Source organism: Taeniopygia guttata, chromosome 1 (assembly GCF_048771995.1).
Source record: "Taeniopygia guttata chromosome 1, bTaeGut7.mat, whole genome shotgun sequence".
NCBI lineage: Eukaryota > Metazoa > Chordata > Aves > Passeriformes > Estrildidae > Taeniopygia > Taeniopygia guttata.
Window position 1 is genome coordinate 103,620,421 of NC_133024.1, and position 25,485 is coordinate 103,645,905.

A 25,485-nucleotide genomic window follows, 5' to 3' on the forward strand; every position below is an offset into this window, starting at 1 on the left:
TGCCAGCAATAAGCTCTGAAGTATCTGTGGCTGAAAAAAATAACTGTGTCTTACGGAAGCAGGACTACCTCCCTCTTTCCCTACTCCCTACTCATTGTCTCCTCTTCAAATACATGGGCTGCAAAAGCTTTTCTATTTCTCTTCAAGCCAATCTCTCTGAATGTCTTTAAGCTTGTGAAAGTCCCTAGAATCTTTCCACTCAACAGGTATAATTTGCAGTGATGTGAAAGTAACTCCCCAGACTGTTTCCACCCCTGGTACAGAATGGCCTTAAGCAACGTTGCAGCGCCTTTTCCCTGGCTGCCCTGCTCCAGCAGGAACCGATAGTGCTGACATTTGCCCACCCTGAGTGACACTTCCCAGCCCTTACCAGGCCCTCTGCGACCTTGCACATGGGTGTGGCAGCAGATCTTCTTTTAAGTGCATCACTGCTACATTGACATTTTCTTAAAGCTATCGGGCTTCTCTCTTTGATGTGGAGATTCGGGATTTCCTTACACAGCAGCTCTAAATCTGTGTTGTAAGCAGAGAGTATTAAAGATGCTCTCATGCTCTATGCATTGAGTTAAAAAGGCAGAAGAAAGGGAGGGAAGAAAAAACTGATTTTATATTTTTACAGCATACTGGGAAAATGCATCCTGGAAATTTTAACAAAATGAAAATCCAAAGCATCAAACCCTACATTGGTTAAGGGCTGCATCTTTGCAGTGCTGCAAACCGAGCTTATTTGAGCCAAAAAAAGTGTTCCTTTGTACATTCCACTGGTTGCAAAATTTTAAACCTTTCATATTCAAAGACAGATCTTTTTTGTAAAGGAAACAAATATATTTTTAAGGAACTGTACTTTCAAGCTTGAGAGTGTTTTTCAGGGCATTTGGGAAAGAGAAATTACAGCACTAGCAGCAGCTTATGAGAATCACAACAGGCAGTAATGCTAGGATAGCTAGAGCTCTGTCTCGTTGCTAGGTAAAGGCTGACCATCTTTGTGAAATTCTAAAGCACGCCACTTTTAGTTTATATTCTTCTAGGCTGCACATTTCTTCAGGCAATTATATTTTAAGGGGAGAAAATGTCTTAAAAGTAATTGGCTACAAAATTGCTATAGTAAATCTTTTACATAACATTTAATGTAATATCCAACAGGGAAAAGATGGTAAATGTGAAAAAAAATCTGATATGTCAACTACTCCAAATATTTATTTAGACATCACTCATTTAAAGTGTGCATGGCACACAGTGTATAAACCTTTGAAGTTTTCTATTTTTTTCTATCAGTCTCATGTACCAGGTAAATGAGCACTGCAAAGATAACCAATTTTAAGACAACATTAAAGCCTTAAAACTTTATTCATTGCATAAAAACAATGTAGAAGCAGTCTTTATTATATTTTGGGAGTTTTTGTTTTAGTTTTTCTTTCAGGCTTTTTTGACTGAAAAGATAATTATAACCATCAATACTTTTTCCTCTATAAACTACTGAGAGGTCAGTATGTTTTCATCAGTGCTATGTTTGCTTGGAAGAGAGGGAACACAAACAGAGACACTGCACTGCATGTTTAGATCAGATTGCTTTTTGTGTAATTATTTTTACCTAAGGAAAAAGCTTTTCTGGCAGAAATGCATACATGTGGCTGTAGGTGGCATAGTAGTATAATTCAATGCATTACCTCATGTTACATACTTTGAAATATATTGTCTTATATTTAGAGACAATGGGAAAAAACATTTAAAAATGCAAGAGAAATAGATTTCCGGAGTTGTTTCCTGTAAGCTCTGTCACAGATAGCAGAGAACTGGATGTTTTGTAGGCAGTAACAAGGGCAGTACAAGGGTAGTAGAGGCAGCCCTTCTATAGCGTGATCATTGCTTTATTATAAATAGTCAATTTCAAAATATTTTCTTTCAAAAACTAAAGTCAATAAAAGAAGGGATGGTTTCATAAGCTACAGGAAAGGAACAATTTTTTTTATATATACATACACTTAAAGTAATATTTTATATTTAATAATATTTTCATGGAATGTAAAATTATTATAGAAATTCATAATTCTAAAGAACTTTATATTACTTAAAGTAAGTAAAAATAATCTAGAGCTTTTATCAATTAGCTAAATAAAAGTAGATCTAATACTGATGCATTATTTATCCAAGAAGATGCTCACAAATACTTTTATAGTCACACAATTACATCTGAGGCATTCTGTTCAGCTGCTGCCTTTAATATTATCAGATTCCCAAGGTTTTTGAAAATAGATTAGGAATACCAGATTTAAACAATTCAATAAGGGATCTCTTTTTCAAAGCTGTGTATATATTCCCCCGTTTTGACTAGAGCAGAACTTTCAGTATCACTGATAATTCTACTTCTTCTGAGGGCATTTGAATTAAAAAAAGGGCATGATTGTGTATTGGGTGCATCAATCAGGCTGTTGGTAAAAGAGGGTTGCAGGGGTCTCCTCTGAAAGGAGAAGGCATGGACTGCTCTTCTCTGGACACAGATGTTTTCAGCTGGCTTCAAAACGAACCCACCACAGGACATGGTTGGTGCCAAGCCAAGCTGGTGCCAACTGTGAAAACATACTTTAGACACAAAAGTACTACAGGGAGAGAGGAAAACAAAAAAAAAAACCAAAAAACCCCAACAAAAACATCCAAAATAAAAAACAAAAAGACATAAAAAACAAAACAAAAAAAACCCACACAAAAAACAACTGAAAACCAGCAGAGGGAACACAAGTGTCAGAGGAGGAGGAGAAGGAGGTTCCCCACGCCAGAGCAAATGTTCTTTGCAGCCTGTGGAGGACTAGCAGCAGAGCAGATGGATGTTCCTGAAGGAGCTGCCATCCATGGAAAGTCCTTTAAAGAGCAGAAGAAAAGAATGAGGAGTGAAAGAGAGAAACCACTACATTCTGACCATAACATACTCCTGTCCTGTGTTGTGCATCACCAATCTGAAAAGACTGAGAGTAACCTGACACAATAGCAAGAGCAAGGAAGAGTCTAGAATTAAGTCAAGCATGAGACAGGGGAAGAAAATGTGTTTCCCATACTTTTTAATGTTTTGGTGGTTTTGTTTTTTTTCAATAAATATTCTTTTCAAAAAAATCAGGTAATTTATGCACTATTTCACATCTTGACCCCTGGACTTTCCTTTTACTGCTCTTTCTGTTTCCTGCCCTAAACCTTCTGAGGTCAGAGAGAGAATGAGTGGCTGGGTGGGGTTTTGGCTGCCACTTGGGGCCAACCCAGGAGGAGAAGGCAGAATGGTGCAAAGCCTGAGCTATGGCAGCTCCAGAGGCATGAAAGAGTGGATGGGAAAATGACAGCTTCCAGCAGTTCTTGATAAGGAATTTCATAGTTGTCATAAGTTTTCTCATGCTGTATCAATGTGTCAGTGATGGTAAGGTTTCCTTATAGATATCCTTTTTCCTTAAAATGATGTAGCCCTTTGGACTTGGGTCTCTTCTGTGATTAATCATTGATGACCTAGCAGCCGATTTTAACTTAAATAACTTTGGTTAAATTTATCCATTTTAACTCAGCCTAATAGGTATACTTTGGACTCACAAACTGTGATTTTCAGCTCCCAGACAGAGGCATATAAAACACTTTGGAATTATACATTTTTGTAGCAGTAAGTATAAAACTGAATATAATATAGAGAGAGGCCTTGATGGTTGTAATTTGTTGTATTAGATGGTTCTGATATTCTTCATGCAGCCACTACCAGAGGAGGTTTGAATATATGACCTTTAAAAGTCCCTTCCAACCTAAACTATTCTATGATTCTATAATACTAACAGTATGATCTGGCTGGCAACACTACTAGTAGTGGAAACTGCCTAACAAAAGTATGTGGGAGCAAACCACATCCTTTATGTATTAGTGGAATTTTTTTTCAGTTGTCTACTAAAACTATTTTTACCCACAAAAAGAAAGATACATATATTTTAAAAAGGACATTTAAAAATAGAAGTAATTTTAATTTACATTTATTTTCAAATCATTTTGAAACTATGGTTATACACAAACAGAAAAATAAACCCGAACCAAAGTATGAACAAAACCCAAACCTAAATATTAATACAAATCAAATTATATTAGTAACCAGATATTTTAATTCCAAAGAAATTTAGAGGAAACAAAAAATATTACTAGAAAAATAACTGGGCGACCAGAATTAGTGCTCTTGCAGAAAACAGTAATAGGTAATGCAAACCAGCTCTCTTGTGCTTATTCTAGAATATTTTAAGAATATTGAGATTATCTACAGCAAATCCCTTATGTGAACATTGTAGCAAAATGTATAGATTGAGATGTGAAAAGTGTTCTTCAAATGGTATAAATTCTCAGCAGCCAATAACTGTTTGTATCTGTCATAACAAATGAAAGCAGAATCAGCCAGAAAGTCAGCACAAAATCCAGCTGCCACTGCTAGAAAAAAAAAATTGAATGCATTATTTTGTCTTGTGCTTGACAAATTCAACTCTTCAGCGGCGACCACATCAGTCTTGGAATAGAAAGAAGACTATATAGATTAGAGAGCCTTATAATGTTCTTTCTTATTAACACCTACATAAAGATATTGTCCTAAGCATTTAATATTGTTTGCTGATATTGAAAAGGTGTCTGGAATATCCCTTTTTTACCTTTATACACAGTATCCATGTGCATGCTGGGTAGCATTCAGGTACAGATTTAGAGTTCTGCAAGTTATTGTATGATCATGATCAATGGAAAGGTGTCAGTGCTGCTACTTTCTCTACCTCAACAACTTTTCTACTGCAAAATATGAGCAAAACTAAAGAAAAATGCAGGTGCATATTTTTCAATCTGATTTTGTTTATAAGGAAAGAGATGGTTTGGTATTTTTTCTCCGATTAATCAATTCCATGTGATTCCCTATGCAGGGTCAGTAACAACATCTGTAGTTAAGGTTGCATACAAGTTCTCACTCCAATAATCACTTTTCAGTGGCTTCTAGTCTTACACAACTTTTACCTTTTCTTTTAAAATACACCAAGTTTCTGCTCTCTTTGAAAGGAAACTGTCTTGCAGGTGTTGGAAAAATAGTTTAGGCCTCTTTGAGAAACAAGAATCATTTTCTCACATGTTAAAATAAGTGTTTTAAAGAAATTTTCAGCAACTGTTTGAGTTTAAAAAAATGCATACCTTTAATAGCATACCTTCATAAGACTGTATTATGTTCAGGAGTATAGTAGGAATAAAAAGAATGCGTGTTGACTAAATATTTATGAGACTATGAAAATAGCATTTGATTGCTGAAAAATTAACTTTAATAAAAAAATTTCATAAGTTCTGTTATTTTGTCTATCTCAGCTGTCTTGTGGAAACACACAGAATCCACGAATGGGTGAAAATTTCATATTTTTAAACCCATGCAGTCTTCATCTTTCAGTAAATTCATCAAGCTCTCAAAGGAAGTTGTAATTTACTCATATGGCACCCCAGCTCACATCTATGCAAGGAATTCTGTGCTAGGAAGACATAAATAGTATTCCTTAGTTTCTGTGAGAGCAGAGATACCCACATCCACTAAAAGATCTAGGCTGGAGAAGACAGGAAGAGCTGTGAGGAAAAAAAATAGAAAAAAAGCCCAAACCATAGGCAGTATGCTGTAATTATCTCAAAACTTATATATAAACTCATGGTTTTCAGGGTATCATTCTACCATGCAATTTATTTTAAGACTACTTGCTAATGAATATTACTTTGTGATATTTCATGAATTCAGAATAACCAGGACAGTCTCTTGATGCATTTCTTTATAAGTATTTCCATACTTTCCAAAAATTTTTAGAGGTACTTACAAGCCTTATTAAGAACAACATTACCTTTTTTAGGGAGACATTCATTTGGTCAAAGGTAGTCTTTGCCACTCAGCTACTGAGAGAAAGCAGAAATATACAGAAGACTGTTTAAGAAGATAAATGCAACATACAGATTTTACTCAGTAATTACCATTTTTATATACACATGGTACAGGAACTATCTGATTCCTATAAAAATGCATGTTTAGGGATTTCAGGCCAACAAAGTCAACTGCAGTTTATATAACTGCAGCTGGAATGCATTTGTTCAACCCAAAGTCAACTAAAAATATTTGTGTAGAAGAAGGAATGGTAGAATCTCTAAGGATGGGGCTCACCTGCTCTGTGGTGGAGGCATGGTCCCAGGTGTGATGGGAATGTGCCTGACAGATCAGAGGGCTCCTTTGTGCCTAGCAGATAAACAATCCCTCTTCCTCTGACTGCTGAAACCAGACCCCATTTTTTCTTGTCAGTTCAAGATTGTGGTCAAATGGTCCTGTTAAAAAAACCCCAAACAGATACATACACCCCCTAAACCACACCAAACCAAACCACACCAGACCAAATCACCTCTCTCACCTTTCTCAGATTGGTTTTTTCCAGATTTTGGTCTGTGTACTCAGCAAAAGTGTAAACAGGAAGGTTTTCTTTAGGTGGAATCAGGCATTCAATGTTGATAATGAAGACCACAATATTCAGAGCATTTTGCAATCACCATGTGATTATATTAACTCTATTTAAAATGTTTAGGTTCCTTAAGAAAAACTTGTCCTTGCTTAAAATATGTGTCTGTCATATTCATTTCCAAAACAGTTTTCTATTTGCTTCTACATTCTTAGAGAAACCATTTTCTCCCAGAAATAAATATAATATATATATATATGTATAATTTAATTTATTTTATCTTATCATATATTGGTATTTATGGAATATATTTGTCAGAAAAGAAATAGAGTGAAAGTATTTTGATAATTTATGCAAGGTCTCAGAAACATTCTGTGCCAGCCATAATGACAGAAACACCACCTTTGCTTTTATCTAGACTGTGTGTAAACAAGTATTATGTGACGAAAAAACTCCAGGAGCATCAATATTTTAGAAGATACATATATCTTTTTTTCAGCAATTGGTAGTTGAGGGGGGGCCTTTTTTAACTACTTTATTGGGAGGATATTGGTTTTTGGGTTAAAATGCTCATTAGCCACAGCTCTGCTTGTTTGTTCCTTTAAAACATCTTTTTAATGAATCAGAGCTTAGGAGTGACAAAGAATAGCCAGCAGCAAATCCAATTTCATTCCATATATCCAAACAGTACTCTACGATACTTCAATAACTTTTTCTCCTGGTGGTCCATTTGTTACTGGACTTGAGAAGTGCCATTTGCAGGAGTTCTCAGACTCCATCATGATTATGTTGTCTACATTTTACATGATAAACAAATCAACAGCATATATAAAATGTACTGCCACTTTTCAGTTTTATTTTGGCCCCTAGCCCTTCACTTTGCTCTTGGATTGTAAAAATCATGTTCAGCATCTGAATTTTTGTGGAGGTGTCATCCAAATAGTAATTTTAGTGGTCTCTTTTAAATTATTTCAGTGAAAAATCAAGAATGCAGATAGTTCAATAGCTCATGTGTTATTTATTTGGCAATGAAGCTAAACTGGTTTTTCACTGTTCACATGTTTTCACAGTGGAAGTTAACCTGATTTTTTTTCCAGTGATTAGAATATTCATAAAAATAGTCTTATCAAAAATATACTGTGAATTTGAGCCACTAATGTAATGATGGAGTTTTAGTTGTAACATTTCTCGGTAGATGCAGCCCTGGTCTGGAGGTTACATACAAAGTTCACCTTGTTTCCATTTGCCCTGTGCATTTCAGAACACAAAGGATGAATCACAGCACCTTGAGACCTTGCTTAGTCATGGCAGGTCTGTAATCAGAAGCAACGTAACCGTGTCAGGGTGCCAAATACTGCACAGAGTGACCTGTGACTGGCCTCGGGCAGGCCAGTGTCCATCACATTTACAAGGTGTCTGCTGTGGGGCATGAGACCAGACCCCAGGCAGTGGCAGTGTGACAGTGACATGACCCTGTGTGAGCAATGATCAGGTATGGCACTGCTGGAGCCCTGCTGGAGCAGGGGGCACCTGGGTCTGCCTCCTCAGAACAGTGGGTCGGAAGCTGGGGTCTCACCCCATGGGCTGGAATGCTGCCTAAGACAACTCCTGGAGAGCCCCCACCCGACTGGGTGAGTGACTGTGCATTCTGCTTGCACTTTCTGAAACCTTGGGAATTGTTAAATCAGTTGGGCAGTACCAGTTCCATTTGTCATCACAAATTCACAGTCAATTGCTGACAGAGCTTTAATCGGTTTATCTGGTTGAACTAGTTTATAAAGTAGATCTCATTTGAGTATATTATTTGTCTGAATACTCTAAGATTCCACAATAGTCAGATGAAACAGGCTTTTTTAAATGTTTCAGACAATGTTAGAAGTGGTCATTTCGTTTCCTCACACAGAACACCTTAACACAGTCCTAAATTCTTATGGCAGTGTAAATATACAGGCATTTGGAAAGGCAAAGAACAGTGGGAATAAACTCATACAGAAGAGAAATCAGAAAATTTTGATAATTTTCTTTCAGCAAAATTATAGTGTGCCAACTTTGTGGGACATGCTCTATATTCACCACCTGAACACAGGGTACATTGCACATTGAGTCATTACTTCTGAAAGAAAACTGTAGCCTGTATAATTGTGTTGTTATGATCAGATCTGAAGGGTTTTGCTTGCTTTGTTGTTTATGTTTTGTTGTTGTTGTTTCCAGATGGAAGTGTGGCTTTAAAAATGTTAAGTAACTGGCTGAGTATGGTTAGGCTGGACACAGCTTACAGAATTCATGTTGCTGGCCTGTCAAGTTTGCCATTTAAGAGCCATGACCTTCTGTTTCCTCCCAAATGCACTTCATAGCCCAGTAGTACTTCAGTGTTCCTCTGCAATTATGCCTGAATTCATATTATGCCCTGCAGGAACTAAAATAAAATTAAATTAGTGATAAAAACCTCCAAAGTTCTTGATGTTTCTTTATTGATTTTTCTCTTCATTCTTCACTTTCTCTGCTCCCACTGCTGATGTGTCCTGACCCCATTTATTTATTAAATATGCCTGATTGTCATGACTAAAATAATATCTACTTGAGTTTACCCATGTGTCCCTGATGTACTGACATTCATGCTCTACTTCCCCTGTATGAATTCCTTTAATGGGAGATAAAGATTCCATTTTAAGTATTGGTATCTATTACTGTTATGCCCTTGGCATTGTAAGTCACTAGGTCTTAAGCTTAGTCAAAAAATTATGTGAGTTTCTGCACAAAGTTCTTCTGTGTATAGAAAACAACATTGTAGGTGAATGGGCAACCTGGCTGCCACTGAATTAGCCCAGTTAACATCTCCTGAACCCCTGACCAAGACAGGGCTATTCAGTGTCTTGGTTTCAAAAAAGAACTTGATATCAATTTTGTTTCAACAAGAGGAGACAAGTAACAATGGTGACACGTTGAACCTGGAGTTTCAGGGGAAAGGATGTAAGTTCACTCTTTTAGGATGCTCATTTGACACAAGTCATCTGTTTTCTTATCAGTTTCCTTGAAGAGCTGTGGATGTTGTCTATGTGGACTTCAGCAAGGCCTTTGGCACTGTCTCCCACAGCACACTCGTGGAGAAGCTGCAGCCCACGGCTTGGACAGGAGCTCTCTGTGCTGGGTTAGGAACTGGCTGGATGGCCGGCCCAGAGTGTGCTGGTGAATGGTGCTGCATCCAGCTGGGGACAGGCACCAGTGGTGTCCCTCAGGGCTCTGTGCTGGGGCCAGCTCTGTTCAATATTTTTATTGATGACATGGATGAGGGGATTGAGTCTTTCATTAGTAAATTTGCAGATGACACTAAGCTGGGAGCGCATGTCCACATGTTGGAAGGTAGGAGGGCTCTGCAGAGAGACCTGGAACAGTTGAATGGAGGGGCAGAGTCCAGTAAGATGAAATTTAACAAATCCAAGTTCCAAGTCCATTATTTTTGCCACAATAACCCCCTGCAACATTGCAGGCTGGGGACGGTGTGGCTGGACAGTGCCCAGGAGGAAAGGGACCTGGGGGTATTGGTTGACAGCCGGCTGAACATGAGCCAGCAGTGTGCCCTGGTGGCCAAGAAGGCCAATGGCTCCTGGCCTGCATCAGGAATGGTGTGGCCAGCAGGAACAGGGAAGTCATTTTTCCCCTGTACTCGGCACTGGTGAGGCCACACCTCGGTGCTGTGTCCAGTTCTGGGCCCTCAGTTTGGGAAGGACATTGAGATGCTTGAGAGCATCCAGAGGAGGCAACGAGGCTGGTGAGGGTCTTGGAACACAAGCCCTGTGAGGAACAACTGAGGGAGCTGGGGGTGTTTAGCCTGGAGAAAAGGAGACTCGGGGGTGGCCTTATCCCGCTCTACAGCTCCCTGAAGGGTGGTTGGAGTCAGGTGGGATTGGATTCTTTCTCTGGGCAACTGACAGAACAAGAGAACACAGTCTCAAGCTGCACCAAGGAAAATATAGGTTGGCTATTGGGAAAAAAGTTCTTATGGAAGAGTGATAAAGTGTTGGAATGGTCTACCCAGGGAGGTGGTGGAGTCACCATCCCTGGATATGTTTAAAAATAGACTGGATATGGCACTCTGTGCCACGGTCTAGTTGAGGTGTTGGGGAATGGATTGGATTTGATCTTGAAAGTCTCTTCCAACCTAGTGATTCTCTGATTCTGTGATTCAGTGACCTTTGGTTTCTTTCACTTCATGTTTACCATTCACAGTTGTAATGTATTTTTATGTCAGCTTCTAGGTAATATGAAAGACCTAGCTAAAGGCTATTTTTAATTTTATTGACTTTTGCCATAATTTTTACATGGAGGATTTCAAAGAACATTGAAAACATTTTGCACAGCTTTTTGAGAGCTGAACACAACAGCCTTTTGCTTTTTTTAGACAGAGAAATGAGACAATTGTGCCTTTCAGTTTGCTTTCAAACTGCAGCATTACCTTTTTGAAGGAAATATCTAGGTTCATGAATCTCCTATCAGGTACAGTGAGAGGATTCTAACTCACATTTCTATATTTACTAGCCAGATCCCATTGAATTGTAAAGCTTGCTTTCTGTTTTTCTGAGACCCTCCAGTGGGAGCTGTTTAATTTTCCTATGTAACTAACTCAGAAAGACAAAGAAAGGGAAAAATTGTGCATTTGGGGCAAGGGTGGGATGAGGGAAAGGAAGATTTCTACTCTCTGGTGGTTAGGGCATTTACTTATAATGGAGTAGAGAGAGTTTCTAGTACTTATTGTAACCATTTGTGATTACTTTTTGCTAGATATAAATTGCTCAAACAGGAAATATGGAGAGTACAATTTCATCAACTCTGTCATGAAACTGAAGAATGAAAGGGACACACACCTCAGAAGAGCAATAACTTAGTGCTTAAAATATTCTCTTGATCACTTGGAATTAACCACCACCCCTCTAAACAACATAAAGTAAGCTGCTGGGATAATAAAACCCTAGAAAAACAAGCCCCAAGGGAATGCTCATTACCTGTGATTGGAAGACACTCCAATAAGACAGTGAAGAGAATGACTCTTCAAGGACTTGCATAATTCAAATAATTGAGTAAGCTGTGATATCACCATATTTTTTAGTAACCTGACTGTTTCACGCTCATGTTAGAAATTCAGAAATAGCAGTTGTTAAAATTAAAAAAAAAAAAAATCTTGAGGTCAAATAAATTTTCTTTAATGGGATGGTTAATTAGTGCCCAGATCCCAACAGAAGTCTGCATCTTCATCTGGTTTGTATGACATTCCCCAAGCTGCTCTTCTGATGAATTCTTATAATCCAGTTGGCCCATGATCCTCCAGTAAATGCAATATTTATTTCTACTGATTATCTGAACTAATAACAAAATACTTCTTAAATGTCTCTTAACTATCTGAAAAAGATGTGACCTTTACTGCCTCTTCAGGAATGGGTTTGTGTGAAAGTCTAGGGGGGAGAGAGGGCTACAAGGGTGGCTTCTGTAAGAAGCTGCTGAAATTTCCCCCCATATCCAACAGAGGCAATGCCAGCTGGCTACGAGATGGAACCACTGCTGGCCAGGATTGAACCAATCAGCAAAACATGATGTGTTTAAGAATGGTAAAACATTTCTGCACAAGAATTGCACCCAGAGAAGAGAGGAGTGAGAATGTGTGAGAGCAGAAGCCCTGCAGACACCAGGGTCAGTGAAAGAGGAGGAGCAGGAGGTGCCCCAGGAGCAGGAGTTGAGATGGTGCAGACCATGGTGAGAATTTCTGTCTCCCTGCATCCCATGGGGATCCCTGCTGGAGGAGAAAGAATCCACCTGCAGCCTGGGGAGGACCCAGTGCCAGAGCAGGTGGTACACAAAAGAGCCTGTGGTCCCATGGGAGAGCTGTGCTGGAGCAGGCTCCAGGCAGGGCCTGTGGATTAACAGGAAGAGGAGCCCACACTGGAGAGGGTTTGCTGGCAGGACTTGTGATCCCAGGAGGCCCATGCTGGAGCAGGCTGTTCCTGAAAGACTGCATCACATGAGAGGGATCCACACGAGCTGTTAAAGAGGAACTGCTGCCCAGGAGAAAGATTCATGTTGGAGACATTTGTGGAGGACTGTCTCCTACGGGAGGAACCCTACAATGGAACATGGAAAGATTTGAGGATCCTCTCCTCATGGGCAGGAGTGGAATTATATGATCAGATCTCCCATTCCCCATCCCTCTGTACTGCTGTGAAGGAGTCAGCAGGGAAATCATGAGTGAAACTAAGCTCAGAAGAAGAGAGAGGTGGAGAGAAGATGTTTCTTCAATTTGGTTTTATTTCTAATTATCCTACCCTGATTTGATTGGTAATAAATTCAATTAGCTTTCCTGAGTGAGGTTTGTTTTGCTTGTGGTGGTAACTGGGAAGTGACTTCCCACTGTCCTTATCCATGAGCCCTTTTCTTTTTTTTAACTCCCCATGCCATATGACGGCAGGGACAGAATAGCTTGGGTAGGCACCTGTCATCCAGCCACAATCTACAGTTTTATTGGATCTCTACTTGAGTCTTATTTCTATACAGTTTGATCAATTTTACAGGAGGAAATAACTGGGAGAGTGTCTAGAGGGAATTGCCATACTCATTACCTAGGTTGCTAAACAATTCATTTAAGCCCACAGACTGGCCTATGGAAAGTCTTGTGAGATTCTCTAGACTCTTCAAAATTCCCAGATGAAGAGCTTCTTGAAATAATCAGTCAAATACTTCATTTTGTATGTGTCTTGGACTTTCGCATCTATCAGATGTTTCAAGCCAGTCCATTTTCTTATCTACACAGAATTTGGCACATTCCCAGACTACCTAGGGGACGAATGACTTGATACACTGGATATGAATATAGGCATAACTCTGATAAAGAGCTACACAACAGTTCTAACTGCAGAATAACTTGATTTCCATACTTAAATCTCTCTTATAACTCAAAGTTTATAAATCTCAAAGCTTTTGCTACACTAAACCTGCTGGCTTTGGAAACAGAGCAATGACCCTCTGTCAGGGAGAGGATTTAAGCCTAAAAGGCATCTATTTACATTATGAAACATAAAATTTCACCACTTGTCCTTCAAAACTTCTCTCAGAGGTATTTGACTATGTATTTCTTATAAATGCAATAAGTACTAGCTGTGATTTTAGTTACCTTTTAGATAACTTAAAATGTCACTGTCACTTTTTTATATCCTTGGCAGGACTCAGTGACGCCTTTTTTATAGTAGTTCTATCAACAAATAACTTCCTTTTTATCACTATGATATGTTCTTTTGGGTGTCACTTGCTGATAATTTTGCACTTATCTTCTTGGATACTTTTGAATGGAATAATCAAGTACACATTTTTCTCAGAGCATTGTACGTCTTTGAACATGCAGTTTATTTCTTTTCACCATTCTTTGCTCTACCAGGGAGCACAGGACCTCAAAAAGGAAGCCTGTCTTTGTTGTTCATGTTCTTGTTTTATTCTTGTTCAGTGACATGAACAAATTGTATGAAAGCCCTAAGGGGTAGACACAATAAACAGTATTCAATCTGCAGAGAAAAATCAGTTCAAGAGGACCACAATTAAATTAATAATGCTGCTTACATGATGTACCTAAAGAATCGAGAAGATAAGATTTAAAACTTTCAATATCTTCCAGTGAATATAACCATCAACAGTTGATCTAGCTGACTTCCTCTATAAGGCAGTCTGAATACTGCTTCTGAATTCTGAATTGAGCAACCATTAATAAGTGAAAACTGTAATTTTGCTTTCTTACATGTTGGATTGTATCATATTCAACTCCTTCCAAAAGGTGCCAAACAAAACACTTTAAATTCTGATTTGGTAGCTTGGCTAACAGACTTTGTTTTTTGCTGTACCATTTTCTATATGGATTTTCTTCTTATACATCAGACAAAAATGTACTTGTCTAATTTTTTTATATGAAATAAAATCTTACTCTGTTTGGATTTTCTTGTGTTTCTTCTTTATTTTTCATTATCTCTTCTGGTCTCTTTCCTATTTATTTTCCCTTTAAGTGCCACCCTGAGATTGTGCTCAGTGGGCTAGAATTTGGTGCTAATAATATCAAGGTGGTGGCTTCAATTCCTGTTACAGGCCACTTATTTAAGAGTTGAACTTGATGATCCTTGTGAGTCTCTTCCAACTCAGAATAATCTGTGAATCCTTATCAACACTTTCTGTGAATCTTTACTTTGCCCATATCCTGGTTTCTCATATCTGCATTTTCATTTAAACTACCACAGCTATTTATGCAACAAAGCTAATTCTATTTGACTGTAGGAGCTTGACCTGTATCTGGGATATGTTGGAAAAGGTTGGGTTTTTTGTTGTTTTTTTTTTTTGGTTTTTTTTTTTTTTTTTTTTTAATTGGACAGTTCAATACTGTCATTATTTATTTTCTAATCTGTTTTCTTCAAGAATTTTGCTAACTCTGTCGTCCAAATTTGTATTTGACAGTATAAGATCACCCCACTGAAAGAGATCTCTTGGAACTGAAAGACTCTTAGCACAGATAACCAGGTAGCCACGTCAAGTAATCCTTCTCATAAACTTCTTTTCTGTCTTTCTCATATAAGCATTTTCATTTTGTTAATAATAAGTTTCATTGGCTCCTGTTAGAAAAAGTGAAAACACACATGTAGTACTTGTTCTTTATTTCTATTACATTTCTTCTTAGGGCAATAAATAACAAATCCTAAGGGATTTTAGGATGTATTTATTTGATATGAAAAAGCCAAGAGAAAACCAGCACCAGCCTGTGAGTTTTAATTTTCAGTAATTTTGTCTGCCTCTATAAACATCCAGCACAAATTTTCTTTTCTACAAGATGTCATAGCTATTAGGTTTGGCCTAATGCTAATTTAAAGTATATTATATTCCATTTATTTTTATGAGTTTCATTATACAAATACTGGTTTTTATTTTATTTTCCTTTTCATCTTAATTCCATTCTGTTGGCATCTGCTAACACAGCAATTTCCATTGACAAGACATTCAACAATGCACATAAGTGCATAAAAGTGAAATTATTGCAATTGACATTTGCCATATCAGACATCAATATTTCACTGAAAATTTCTTCACTACCTCAGTAACCATCTTGAATTAATTCTTACTTTTCTCAAGTTTTGTATTAGTGGTTGTTTCATTGTATTATTTTCCTATGATTATTGCTAATGCATTTTAATTTGAAACAGCATTAAGAAAACGTATTCATTTAATCCTTTATTTATTGAAATTATACATAACAGTTTATCCATAAAAAAGAACATAATTTGCCCCACACCCTAGGGCTTTTTCTTTTTCCAATACCTAAGGGGATTTCCTTTAAAATACTTGGCTCAAAATGTTTCCTAGGCCATGGAAATTTAATAACTAGTTCATTAGAGAAATATATCTTGTAATATAAACTTTCTGTCTCTCTCAGTCACGTCTCTTTCTGCAAACTGAGAGTTTTAACCAAGTAGACTGGTGGAGTTAGAGAAAGAGGTTTCTTGGAGGTGGTACAAATGAACAGTTGGACTGAAGAGTTGTATTTTCAACTACAAAATTCACTTAACTAAGATAAAAGGGCATTTTGAAATTTAAAATTTGAAGTTACAAATGCTTCTGTTTCTTATTGAGAGATAGTAATTTTTTTGTGTTGTGTTGCAAAATATGGTGACATATTCATTAACTGCTACATTAAATAATTCACACTATGCACACTGAAAAAATGTACTACTGTAAAAGATAGACAAGAAAATATGTTTCAGAAATATGTTGTTTGCAAGTTGTTTTAAGGGCTCTTTTAGGGATTAGCTGGGGAATATTTTTTGAGATTCAAGAAATAATTTAAAATGTTCTTAATCTCCAAATCCACTAGTTGCTTTCCTTAGTTCAACATTTCAAGGCATCAAAATCAAATTATTCAATGAGCATTTTCTCTTTTTTCTACTTTTTTGCTGTAGCAGTTAAAAAGTCTGTTCCCTCTTTAGTTACTATGTTAAATTACATTATGTCAGGGAGGTCATTATAAATTGTCTCTGAAACTCCATTTTTCATTGCTTATCTTAAGAATGGAATTTTTTTTTTCTTCATGAAAGTACGGAAGCAGAGGGTAAAATCAGAACCTAAGAAAGACAGGGAAAGTTAGCTAATTTCCCCTATAGACCCACTATTTAAATGTCTTAAGGAAGTCAGGTTGAAAGCTGAAAGAGTCAAAGAACTGATATAATCAGTATATCCTGTAGAACAGGAGCCCAGAGGACTATAAAAGCTAGAAAAATAAAGGAAGTTGCTGGAAAAGAAAATAAGAATGTCAGATCAAGTTTGTATTATTCTTCCTGAAGTGTAGTTACATGATGTGAATCTAATTAATGACAGTTTAAATCTGCAGCATGAAATAAAGATTTCTGAAGGCAGTGAAGCAAACGGAGTGCAATGCTATTATTTCTTGAATTTCGGCACAGAAATATGAGGCACCATAAAACAGATTTAAAACTTCAGAGACTAATTAGATCTTCAGTAGAACTTCTCATGCTGTGCTTATTTTTAAAGCATCAGTGTTTTACATCTAAGGAATAAAGCAATATAGTTTTTTATTTGTTTGTTTGAGGTAGGTTTACCAATAGCTTTCAAACATCTGGGAAGCAGAAGCACTTGCAGCTAAGATTTCATTGATTCTATGTTTAACCCAGCTTAACTGTTTTCTAATTTTAATGCCAGTAAGAACATTAAGGTTGCAAAATGAAACCCTCAGATTTAGGAAATGTCAGAATTAAGATTGCCCATGCAAATTTTATTTGCTAGGATTTATGAGCATACATTATGATATAATCTTTAGTTTTTTGATACAATCTTTAGTTCTTCCACAGGACACCTGCCTCACTCAGGGCACATGCTTATAGCTTAGACAATTTTCCAATATTTCTCTTTTATCACTCAATATGTGGCTCTGGAGTGTATTTACCACATGTTATCTTAACTCTTAATCAACTGAAACATGATTATTGGCATCTTGATTTTTTTTAGGGATTTCATTACTAGACCAGCTGGTACTTAAAAAGCATTAATCAATTTGTCATCACAACAATATTTAAAAAAAATTTTCAGGGTGTATCCATCTCATTTTGTCCCTTACCTTTTTGTCCTGCCCAGCCATCCCAGCTTTTTTGCTCTGATTCTCCCCAGTACTTACTCCCTTCTGCTCCAGTTTTCTTATCTCCCTTTTCACCACAGGGCACTCTCATGCTACTTCTTCTCCATTCCTTACTCTCTGAGTGTCAGCTTGCTTCCTTCTTCCCCTCCAGGCCACACAGCTCTCCTTTGTTCACTGCTGCTTCCCCATTCCTCAGACACACTCCTCACTGTCAGCACAGTAGCTCTCCTGGTTGTCTTTGTCAATGTTGTCTTCTGTCATGGCATCTTGAAAGCCAGATTTATATTTGGAAGTAAAGTCTCGGCCAAAATCTGCAATGTGGAATAGATACCATTTTCAGTGAATTTCGTTGGCAAATTTTAACAGACCTCTACGTTTTTTTTAAACACACATAAGGCAATTTTAGGAAGTGAGAAAATCAGGGAAAAAATGAGGACGGCAAAAGACATAATCTGCTGGATGAGGGAAGGTGTTCCCAAATTAACATTGGTACAAACACATACTGAGAGTACTCCCGTGTCTCAAGACTCACTTGTAGCCTGGTGCCTTATGCAGCCCTACTTCTTTCAGGCTCAGACTGCTTCCAGACACCCAGTGAAACTCAAACCCATGGCCACAAGGAAAAGCAGAATTCCTCAGGTAAGCAGCAATACTTTGTAAAAAATCTATCAGTGCTTCAAGCTTTTTCTCAGAAAAAATGCACAGGTTTTGATGGATAAATTTCAAATAACTGAATACAGAACAATTCAGGTTAGTGTTAAATTTTGGTTAGTTTATGGCAAGCATAAATACTGAAAATTTTCAAGAAATTTAAACATAGGTGTTATTTCCAAGCCTGCATCTCACACAAGTCTGAATATGATTTCATGTGTGGAAGTATATTAGTTATATAAATCCTTTGTAATATATTCCTGTCAACCATGAATTCTAAGCATTTATGCAATGGTTTTCTACAGTAAGAACTGTAACAGAAACTGAATAGAATTAAGAGACCAGGACTAGGGTGAAAGTGTGGGAGAGAAAGGAAAAGGAAAAGGAAAAGGAAAAGGAAAAGGAAAAGGAAAAGGAAAAGGAAAAGGAAAAGGAAAAGGAAAAGGAAAAGGAAAAGGAAAAGGAAAAGGAAAAAAGGAAAAGGAAGAAAAGGAAAGAAAAGAAAAAAAGAAAAAAGAAAAGAAAAGAAAAAAGAAAAGAAAAGAAAAAAGAAAAGAAAAGAAAAAAGAAAAGAAAAGAAAAGAAAAGAAAAGAAAAGAAAAGAAAAGAAAAGAAAAGAAAAGAAAAGAAAAGAAAAGAAAAGAAAAGAAAAGAAAAGAAAAGAAAAGAAAAGAAAAGAAAAGAAAAGAAAAGAAAAGAAAAGAAAAGAAAAGAAAAGAAAAGAAAAGAAAAGAGAAAAAGGGAAGGGAAGGGAAGGGAAGGGAAGGGAAGGGAAGGGAAGGGAAGGGAAGGGAAGGGAAGGGAAGGGAAGGGAAGGGAAGGGAAGGGAAGGGAAGGGAAGGGAAGGGAAGGGAAGGGAAGGGAAGGGAAGGGAAGGGAAGGGAAGGGAAGGGAAGGGAAGGGAAGGGAAGGGAAGGGAAGGGAAGGGAAGGGAAGGGAAGGGAAGGGAAGGGAAGGGAAACGAGCAATTAGATATACAACAGAAATGATTTGCACCTGTATTTATACTGTTTCCTAAGCATCTACATTGGACTGACAGGGATAGTACAGATTGTGATCAGCCTTGAGTGTGACCCATTCAGAGATATTTCAGGTGTCACTCAGAAGGGGGAAGGCATATTATTATTCAGATTCACCATGGAGTGTTTTCCTGAATAAAAGTCTGGAAGGAATATTAAGCTTTGCTATCAGCCCAGAATGAATTAAATAGCCTTTGCACTGCAGTACAGGCATTGCACATGCAGTTTTTGAGTGATATTCTCACAAACCAGCTCATTTCAGTTATATCTCTAAATACTTATTTTGTTGGGAAAAAAACAAGGTGAAGGGAAGGGTACCATATCCTAGCAGTGTAGTTTTCTCCCAGTCCTAATTAGTGGCTATTTGAGAGCTTCCATCTTACTCAAAGCCTGGAAGAAGAGCACACACATATCACTGTATTATCTATGCAGTACAGTAATTGCAAACTCTAGACTGGATCCTTTAAACCTACTTTGTCTTCTGGATGATATCATCATCTTTACCTGTCCTTCTCTCTTTATTACAGTGATTTCAAAATTTATTTCTTAAACTGAAAATATTTATAGAGAGTTAGTGACCTAGGAATCCAAAAGAACCCCACAGTTAAGCAAATATTCATTTCTCAGTTATAAGAATTTTAAAAATAGCCTTACTGTAATAGAAAGATTACTCTAGAACAAAAACATAAGAAAAGAAGAAGGGAAAAGTTTGGTGTTACCCACAATATCCAGCCTGAGATATTGGTCATCTTGGAAATTTCAATCCTTCGTAATTCTGAGAGCAATGTGAGAAGGTTTTATTGGAGTTTGAAATCTGATAGATATCTTATGAATATAGAATTAACCAAAGGTTCATAAGTAATGTGCATTTAAATTAATCAAACTGAACCTCTAGAAATTCTGTACTGTCTGACAAAATAATTAAATTCTACCTCCATAAAGGACTATTTTTCTTTATGGACGGGATGTTAACTGAAAGGGCTCACTCAGAAAATGAGTCACACTCAGATTAGTAACACTCTGCCTAAGACTTGTCTTGCACTGGTAAAGTTTTTATTTTCTTTTTTGTTTTTGGTCACTGTGAGCAGGAAAAGTCTTCCACAAAATTTGCTCAAAACTGACATGTTATATTAAGGCTTAAGAGTCTTAAAAGCATATTACAGGACGACTACAGATCATATATAAATAATACACCAAAATAATTTTTCTGTTTACCAGTTGAACATATAGATAATCAATGCTTTACATACAAATAATTTTAACATGAAAACCTGATGGAAAAATATATTTACTGTACACTACTACTGTGCACTTTAGGAGGTCTCCAATGAATTTCTAACCCTTTAACATAATTTTAATAAAAACTATGAATTCCCCATTCCAATCTTTTGCTGATTAACTCTGAGCAAATGACAAAGAGTTCAGAAGAGAATATTATTATAAAGGAAGCAACCCTTACAGCTTTGTAGTGCCTTATGGAACATGAAAAACATTTCAACAAAGTCAGATCTACGAAAGTCACCTTGCATAGGCTGAACATCAGAAATAAAACATGAACTGCAACCTTTAAAATATAGTGTATCATTGAAAAATATTATCCTCTAAATAATATTCTTGTATTAATATACTTTCTGATATAGGCTGAATGATACTGTTTTAAGGCAGCCTTTAAAATTGCAATGTGCACAGATATGTCTCAGAGTATTCAAATTTCTTAGTAAAGTTAGACTTAGTCTCCTCCCACAGTCTTAAGTCAGAAGGAAGTCATATTAACCAGAATAGTACTTCTCTAAAATTTTTGATGGCCCATAGTAAGACTGATTCAAGATGTTCTTCATTTCCAAATCAACACATCTGGGGAAATTAATTTTTATTTTTCTATTGTTAAATCTCAACAATATTTAACTATATAAATAGAAATATTTATATCTCCTTCTTCGTATTTACTATAAAGTTCACTGTGGTGTTCATGAAGTTGGACTAGCAAAATAAAAACCAGTGGCCAAAATAGTAATAAAAGTCTCTTTATTGCTAAATGGGCATTAAATATTTATCTAATTCATTGCTGTGATTTAGATATTCCTTATCTTGTTGTCCTTTCTTACAACACCTTGTCAAGAATGTTTCAGGAATTCCCGATAAAATATTCTTTTTTTTTTTCTCTCTTTCTTTTGAATGCTTCAACTGCTGCAATTCTCATTGAAGATAAAATAAAAAGGAACAACATTTTCACTATTAGAGCTAATCACAATAAATAAGCTCAGTTTATGGATATAACCTTCATTTTTCCCCAAATTATCAGTCTTATTAACTCTGCAGAGTCAAATATATTTTTTTCTTTTTGTCCAGTCCTTCATTCTCTAATTTTATTGCTATTAAGAAAGAGCTTATGCAAGCTAAATTAGACTCTAATTGATACATTCTAAAATTCTGTTTTGAAAGACAAGTTGATATTGCTTCCAATAATAAATAATGTTTACTGATATTGCTTTTAGTAATAAATAATATTTACTTTATTTTGGGTTTAAAATGTAAATAAATAGGGAATTTATATATAAATAGGGAATTCCCATTTTTTAAAGTAAAGTGCATTTGACCAATTTAGGATTATAATAATTTTTAACACATTGTATTAGATTAGAATAATTTGGCTGACCTTGGAAGTTTTTAGGTAAATATATTGCATAAATCTAATAAAATCTGGCAATAATTTACTCATAAAGAATTATCAATTTTAACAGAAAATCTGAGAGCATCTATATAAACATCTTATTTCTGTGCTTCAATTTCTCATTTTAGAGCTAGTATTAAATTTCAGATTGTTTTGTACGTAATAGTCTAATCTCATGCTATACAGTATTTAAATTATTTTCATTAAGAGTTTTTTAATTCTTGGAGAAGTTATTTTCAGTTGCTTTGAAATTAAAGCAAAAAATTGTCTCAATTGTTCCTATTTCCAGTTATCAGCCTTCTAGGAGGATTAGAAGTATCAGCTCCTCAAATCACTAACAAATGTCACCATGCAAAATGAAGATGGAAACATAAGAAACCAAAATTTTACAGTAAAACATGAATATCAGCATTTTATATCTTTTTACCTCCTATAGGTCATATGTATAAAAAAATGTGTGAATGGCACTGTTCATCATATATGTTGTAGCGTTGTGTTATAGAGCAGGCATGTTTGTGAAACACTGCAGGGTAGAGATATCTCACCTTTGGACAAGAGGAAAAGAGTTTGGACATAAGACACATTGAAAAAATGATTTATGAAAGATGTTTTATCAGTACATGTCTCTGTTCTATGTAAAAATATTACCTTTAATTTTCTTTCATTTATTGGTATCAACATAATATGTCTGAAGGATAAGCATAATTGTTTTTTCCCTGTCTTAATGGTAACACCTACTAGTTGCTATTGACATAAACAATGTGTCAAGTCCAATACAAGCACAGAAAAAACGGTCGGTTCTTTCCACAAAGGTTTACACTCACACTATAAAATAGAAAATAACCTGTGAAATACTGCTACAATATACTTTGCCGAGAATTGCAAAATCCTTTTTTTCCCTCGAACTAAATGGTGAAATAAAAGGTTAATAATGAGACCTCTATTATTATTTTTGATACTAATTATTTTTGGTTTTGTTATAACCACTGCTGCTGCTACTACTATTTAAGCCTATATATAGCAGCTCACTAAAATAGACATTAATTGCAAACAAGGAAATGCTGCACATCCACAGTAACACATTAGCAATAATTTGTGTCCACCTGACCTACAGTAGGAAATGGATTTCTTATATATGGTATGTCTGCTCTGCTACTAATAGGAAAATCAGATATTCTGAGTTCTTCAGAAGGAGCAGTATGGCATGTATTGATCAGTATACCATGGTTTAAATGTTGACAAAGGTTTAAATGTTTTGAATACCTAAGTTCATGCTGCTAGTGAGGCAGTTTTAGTATCAAGGAGGTTGTATATTTGTACTTAGAGGAGGTAAACTGGCATTTATAAAGGTATCTCTCAGTAAAACTGGAACATACTGACTGGAATAATTTCTGTGGGCAGTAAGGTTTTAAGTGTGCTCTACTCCCTCTGGGTCAGGCAGAGACTTAAATTATCCAGCTGTTAACTTTTCTAGCAGATATAAACAGACTCCAATTAAATTGTTAGTCAATCTGATAGTGTCTGTCCAGATACATAAGGATAATTTGTTCTCTTTTCTTACTCTGTTCTTCCAGACTTGGAGTCATGAACTGAGCTCGTCAACGTGAATCCCAGAAGCAGCAATACTTGTCCTTTTGCCATTATCTAATAAAAGTATTGTGCAACCTACACATTGTTTCTGCTTTTGCCTACCTTAAATTAGCATTATTACCTGACTGCTTTATTTGATTTGTTCCTTCTTTTTGTCTGACCTTCACTATAGTAAGCTACAGGAAATAATAATTGCTGTTTACATAAAAACCAACATTTGCTTTTACCCATCTTTCAAACTTGGAAATTTTCTTGAATCTGCAGAGAGTTTGTGCAGCTTGGTCTGTTGGATTCCAACTGTTGATGACGGAGAGTTATTCCTAGATTTATTGTAATACTTATGTACCTACGGAGCAAAAGTAAGGAACGAGGTTTAAAGAGGTTACTGGTGACGTTGGTGCTGCCACTGATATTTCCGGACTGAGAATTTGAAAGCTTACAAACTCCTGAAGGAATAAGTTGGAGAAAGAGTAGGAGCTCAGAGAAGAGACTGTTGCCATCAGAGGAAAGATTATGGATTTATTTATTCTTTTACAGAAGAACTATTTAACTTTCTTCGGACATGATTTAGACAATAAACAGGAGCATAGGGATCAGTAGTATTTAAAACAGGAACTTTGTAAATAGTGGAGAAAGTGCTATAATCTTCCTCCAGATCATACTAAATGACAAGAAGTAAAAACCAAGCAGATCTTTCAAGAGCTACATCTGACAGAACCAGGGAGACTTCCTGGTCAGAAACAGGTAATAATTAAAAGGTGGGCAAACCTACAGAATCTTATCAGATCTTATGCTGGACTACATATATTGCTCTTCAGTCTCCTGGAATCAAAATGAAAGCTCACAGCAGACAGACAGAAAGGATCTAGGAGAGAAGGAGAAGCGTGTGGTCTTCCATGGCAGGAAAAAGTTTAAAGACTTCAAAGGTTTGGGCATGACACAAGCTGAGATAGAAACAGGAGGTGGTTCCCACAGTGGTGGGGCAGTCTTTGAGAAACCTGTTTTGGGGTGAAACAAAAGAAATATGTGTATGATGGATAAAAGCCTGAATGACCACACCAATTTCTGTGCAAGAGAGGTTAATTTGAAGATAAGCACAGTTGCCAGCTTTTGTGCATGTGAACAGTACATTCAGAAATTAATTCCTGTGTTTTTAGGAATGTATATTAGGAAGGACAGTACTAAAAATGGAAACAAAGTACTCTGGGGTTCTAAGTGGATGGGGAAAAAACTATCAAATTAAAACAAGTAGGATAAAAATGTCTGAAAACAATCTGAAATGGAAAAAGTATTACCCTTTCTACGGATATATGCAAATAATCAAGAGGTTAATGTTAATTTAGCTTTATTATAAATATGGAATATGATAACCTTGTTTAGGATATGTTAGTAATTACTATGGGATCAGTTCTTACTTTCTTTTCTCTCTTTGAAGAGACTTGGTAAGGCCTGGTCCTTCACAGTTCTAACTCAATTATATTTTATTCTAGCTGAAGCAATATATCTGCACTTCTGAATTTTTTCATACAATATTCCTTTGAACATGGGTTTAAAATTAATTGAGATTCACATACACACAAGTAGTCTTGCAGAGACTGAAAAGTGAAGGAAAGTCTACATTATTAGATAACAGAAAGAAAAAAAGTATTAAAATAATGAAGCTACATGGCACAAAATGCAAGGGACAAGGATTGATCACAGCCTTTATTAATGATGCTTAAGAGGATATTCACTAGCATCAGCTGCTCTTTCCAACAATTTAACTAGGATGGAGAAGGGAAACAGAAGTGTTTGTTTCTATTCCAATTGGGTACCAGTGTAAAGTCACTGCATGAAGAAAAAAAAATCTTCCAAGAAACCAGAAGAGGAAGGAACCTTAAATAAATTAGAAAACTAAGAAAAGTTAAATCAACTGAAGTAATCCATATTTGTGTAGGTTAA

At 36.3% G+C, this 25,485-nt stretch overlaps 2 long non-coding RNA genes across 3 annotated transcripts; one reads left to right on the top strand and one right to left on the bottom strand.

Annotated features, from left to right (window-relative positions):
• Nucleotides 1–1,332: 1,332 nt before the first annotated feature.
• LOC121470560 (uncharacterized) lies at nucleotides 1,333–15,140 on the bottom strand. 2 transcript variants are annotated; one of them, XR_012057946.1, is made up of 3 exons: nucleotides 6,170–15,140; nucleotides 5,856–5,904; nucleotides 1,333–2,856 (listed from the first exon to the last, which is right to left on the bottom strand). It is a non-coding gene; the product is annotated as an uncharacterized lncRNA (long non-coding RNA). The 2 variants fall into 2 exon arrangements; XR_012057939.1 differs by having other exon boundaries at nucleotides 5,856–5,907.
• Nucleotides 15,141–15,145: 5 nt separating this feature from the next.
• On the top strand, nucleotides 15,146–23,624 carry LOC115496809 (uncharacterized). Its single transcript, XR_003962337.4, has 2 exons — nucleotides 15,146–18,252; nucleotides 23,529–23,624. It is a non-coding gene; the product is annotated as an uncharacterized lncRNA (long non-coding RNA).
• Nucleotides 23,625–25,485: the final 1,861 nt, after the last annotated feature.